Here is a 4,641-nt window from a genome sequence, read left to right as displayed (position 1 = left end):
AAAAAAAAAAAAAAAAAGACACATGCACTCAAATTTTATTGCAGCATAATTCACATTCTCAAAGGTGTGGGACCAACCCAAGTTCCCATCCCCCCATCCCCATGAGTGGATTAATAAACTGTGGTGTATGAATACCATGGAATCCTCAACCATAAAAATAAAAGAAAAATGGTGAACTAATACGTTTTGTAGCAACCTGTATAGAACTGGAGACCATTCTTCTAAGTGAAGTTTCACAAGAACGGAAAACAGAACACCACGTGTACTTACTATTAAATGGGAACACTCGTGTGCACGTTTGGTAGTAAAACTCAACTCAATGGAACAAACGCAGGTGGGAGTGGGGAGGGGCGAGGTTCATTCGTGCCTAGCCGGTATAATGCGTACTATCCAGCTGAGGGACATGCTTGTAACTTTGACTCAACTGTACAAAAGCAATTCATGTATATGAATTTAAATTTTTTTAGAAAGGAAAAAAATGTGAAGCAAATATAATAAAAATTTCCCAGTAAACATATAGGTATCTGTTACTTATTTTCTGTATATTGGATATACTTCATAATGTAAATAAAGAATACCTAAGGAGGCGTCTTCCCCTCCCTCGGCTTCCCGGGCTCCCGCTGCAGCGTCAGCCTTGTTGCAACCTCAGCGGTCGGCAGCTCCTTGACCTCCACTCCGGAGTCCCTCAACGCTCCTGCGTCCTGGTCTGCAGCATCGCCTGCCCTTGGTCGCTCTGGCACTGGCCTAGGCCGCAGCCCCGGGCTGGAGTCCGCGCTGCCGGCTCGCGGCCCTCCCCCTATGGATCTGGGCTAGAGGCGCTGCCGGCCTGCGGAGCCCGGATGCTGGCCCAGAGGAAGCAGGTGCTGCCGGCGCTTACCATCAACTCCTGCATAGCCCAGGGCCCATCTCCCACCAGCGAGGGCGCCTCTGAAACAAACCTGGTGGACCTCCAAAAGAAACCTGAGGAGCTAGAACTCCACTAGCAACAGAAGAAGCGACTAGAAGACTTCTTCACTCAGAAGGCCAAGGTTGGCGAGCTGACTTTGAAAGGATCTCAGAGCTGGGTGCGGGCAATGGTGGGGTGGTCACCAAAGTCCAGCACAGGCCTTCAGGCCTCAGCATGGCCAGAAAGCTGATCCACGTGGAGATCAAGCCGGCCATCGGGAACCAAATCATTGAAGAGCTGCAGGTTCTGCACGAGTGCAGTTCGCCATCGTGGGCTTCTACCGGGCCTTCTACAGTGCCGGGGAGATCAGCATCTGCATGGAGCACATAGATGGTGGCTCCCTGGACCAGGTGCGGAAAGAAGCCAAAAGGAGTCCTGAGGAGATCCTGGGGAAAGTCAGCATTGCAGTCCTCCGGGGCTTGGCGTACCTCCGAGAAAAGCACCAGATCATGCACAGAGATGTGAAACTTTCCAACATCCTCCTCAACTCCAGTAGGGAGATTAAGCTGTGTGATTTCGGGGTGAGCGGGCAGCTCATCGACTGCATGGCCAACTCCTTTGTAGGAACTCGATCCTACGTGTCTCCGGAGCGGTTGCAAGGCACACACTATTCAGTGCAGTCTGACATCTGGAGCATGGGCCTGTCGCTGGTGGAGCTGTCCATTGGAAGTACCCCATCCCTCCCCCGCCCGACACCAAGGAGCTGGAGGCCCTATTTGGCAGGGCCGTGCCAATGGGCTGGAAGGAGAGGCCCACAGCATCTCGCCTCATCCGAGACCTCCTGGGCGCCCTCTGAGTGCAGGTCCCGGGCTGGACAGTCGGCCAGCTATGGCCATCTTCGAGCTAGTGGACTACATTGTGAAAATGAGCCTCCTCCCAAGCTGCCCAACAGCGTGTTCACCCCAGACTTCCAGGAGTTTGTAAATATGCCTCATCACGAACCCCGCAGAGCACGCAGACCTGAAGATACTCATGAACCACGCCTTCACCAAACGGTCCGGGGTGGAAAAGGTGGATTTCGCCGGCTGGTTGTATAAAACACTGCGGTTGAACCAGCCCAGTACCCCCACACGCACAGCTGTGTGACAGTCTGGGCTTCCTCGTCCCACTGGTGACCTGTCCACCATCCCATCCTTGCCTCCCACCCCTTCCTGGCTTGCCCCTCCTCGGAGAGTGCCTGGCCAGGCAGACGCACTCGTGGGGGCCTGGGTTTTTCCTGCCTGACCTGGCCGGGGCATCTCCAGGCCCTGGGGAGGGGTGATGTTGCTCCTGTTGTCTCAGAACCTGCTTACTTAGGTTGAAAATACAAAACAGGGAAAGAAAAACCGAGGGAAAAAAAGAATACCTAAAGTAAAATTTAAAAACGCACATAAAAATTCCGTACCTACTATACATATATCTTTATATATGTATGTATAAGTAGGTGTATATATATTAATATATTATGCTCTACTTCTGCTTTCCAGATAGGCAGATAGATAGATTCAGAAAAATGCTCACCTAATAGTGACATAACATTTTATCATAATAGCATTGGTATTTTTCCTACGTTATGTTTCTCAGTATTAATGAAAAATCTAATAATGAGCATGTATCAATACTTTTTATGAAAGACAGAAAGCTTGGCTTCATTTTTTCTCCACGCTTTATTGAGATTTCCCTAGTTTTTACCTAATACCCATTTTCTGTTCCAGGATACCACAATACATTCAGTAGTTATGCCTCCTTAGGCTCCTCTTGGCTATGACCGTCGCTCAGACTGCCCTTGTTTTTGATGACCTTGACAGTGTTGAAGAGTACTTGCTCGGGTATTTGGTAAAACCTCCCTTTATGGGTGTTTAGCTGATGTTTTTCACACCATCACAATGAGTTATCAGTTTGGGGGAGGAAGACCACAGATGTAAGATGCCATTTTCATCATGTCATACAGAGGGTGTACACCAGGAGCATAATGGATCATTGCTCACATTGACCTTGATCGCCTGGCTGAGGTAGTGTTGGCTGTGTTTCTCTGCTCTTTTTTCCTCTTTCCGTACTGTGATTTTTGGAAAGAAGTCACTATGTGCAGCCTACACTGAAGAAAGGACTCTTACTCTACCTCCTTGATTACAGAATATCTGCATAAATTATTTGGAATTCTCCTACATGGGAGATTTGTGTCTTCTCTGTTTATTTACTTGTTTATCCAGTCATCGATTTACGTCAGCATGGACTCAGGAACATTTAATTTTTTTTTACTTTGGGTTATCATCCATTACTGCTTTATTTTATTGCTCAAAGTGTTTCAGCTTTGGCCACTGGGAGCTCTTTCAGTTGGTTCCTGTGTCCCTTTGCCTTCCCACATGTTTTTTTGTTTGTTTGTTTGTTTGCTTGGTATCAATTTCCAAATCGACATACAAAAGATTATTGTATTGATAAGAAGAGCAATGCTAATAGATATATTAATGGTGATTACATAATGTTAAGCGCAAAGACATTAATACTAAGAATACTATTATAACTTAGCTAGCAATATTAGCTCAACCATAATTTTTTTGAGACAGAGTTTCACTTTGTCACACTAGGTAGAGTGCTATGGCATCACAGCTCACAGCAAGCTCGAACTCTTGAGCTCAAGTGATCTTCTTGCCTCAGTTTTTCTATTTTTAGTAGAGACAGGGTCTCGCTCTTGCTCAGGCTGGTCTTGAACTCATGAGCTTAAGCAATCCGCCCACCTCGGCCTCCCAGAGTGCTAGGATTATAGGCATAAGCCACCACATTTGGCTTAGCTCAACAATATTATTAAAAAGTTCTGCTTTATATTTTGAATTCTACAAATTAGAAAACACTAACTAATTTATGATATCAATAAGTGCTAACCTTTGTGGACCACTTACTACACCAGGTACCATGCTAAGCACTTAACATTTAGGTCTGTGCCTAATTCTCACCACACCCCTAGAGCTAAACTTTGAGGAAGGTAAGGCCCTCAAGGTGCATGGCTGGGGCCAGTAGGGTCAGTATCACCTGAGAATCTGTGATAAAGGCTCTTGGTCCTCACTCCAAACCTCCTGAATTAGAAACTCTGGAGCTGAGACCTAGAAACTTAACATGTCCTCTGGTGATTCTGCAGAACATCAATGAATGAGAGATCAGTGAAGCCTGACTGTAAATCCAGGTTATAGACATAAGAGGCCATCAAAGCCCATGAGCTTAATTACCTAATTATACTCCCTCCCTATTATACTAAGAAGAAAACCAGTTGTAGGTGGTTTCTACTTAAAAACTGGTTATAAAAGAGATTGAAGTCTAAGGCAGTTTTTTTTATCCCTTTGTCTTTTAGAGAGCTCAACCAAATAATTTTTGCAGACTAAATTTACCACTAGAGGGAGTCTCTACATTCCTCAAATACTGAACCTTTAAAAAGTCTTAAAAAATTTTAAAAATTAAATAAAACTATTAAAAACTAAACTGTTTGCTTTAAAAAAATTATTTGTATGTAGCAGCATTAAAACAATTTGTTTAAGCTACTTCACTTGGAACAGCTGCGTCTAAAGTTACACTGTTAGCCTGGAAGTGAGAACAATGTGACCTAAATATTGTACCCTCATATTCATTTGAATAAAGCTTAAAAAAATAATAAAGTTACATTGTTAGGCAGAAACCCACTGTCAGCAAATAAATACAATATACCATTGGTCACTTAGTATCTTCAT

General features: G+C 44.9%; 1 pseudogene; it reads left to right on the top strand.

The window, feature by feature from the left end:
* The first annotated feature begins 839 nt into the window (after positions 1-839).
* LOC100949292 lies at positions 840-2,143 on the top strand (annotated as a pseudogene).
* Positions 2,144-4,641: the final 2,498 nt, after the last annotated feature.

This window comes from Otolemur garnettii, unplaced genomic scaffold (genome assembly GCF_000181295.1).
Source record: "Otolemur garnettii isolate 467f Iridium unplaced genomic scaffold, OtoGar3 scaffold00004, whole genome shotgun sequence".
NCBI classification, from domain to species: Eukaryota; Metazoa; Chordata; class Mammalia; order Primates; family Galagidae; genus Otolemur; species Otolemur garnettii.
This window is presented reverse-complemented; position numbering and strand designations above follow the sequence as displayed.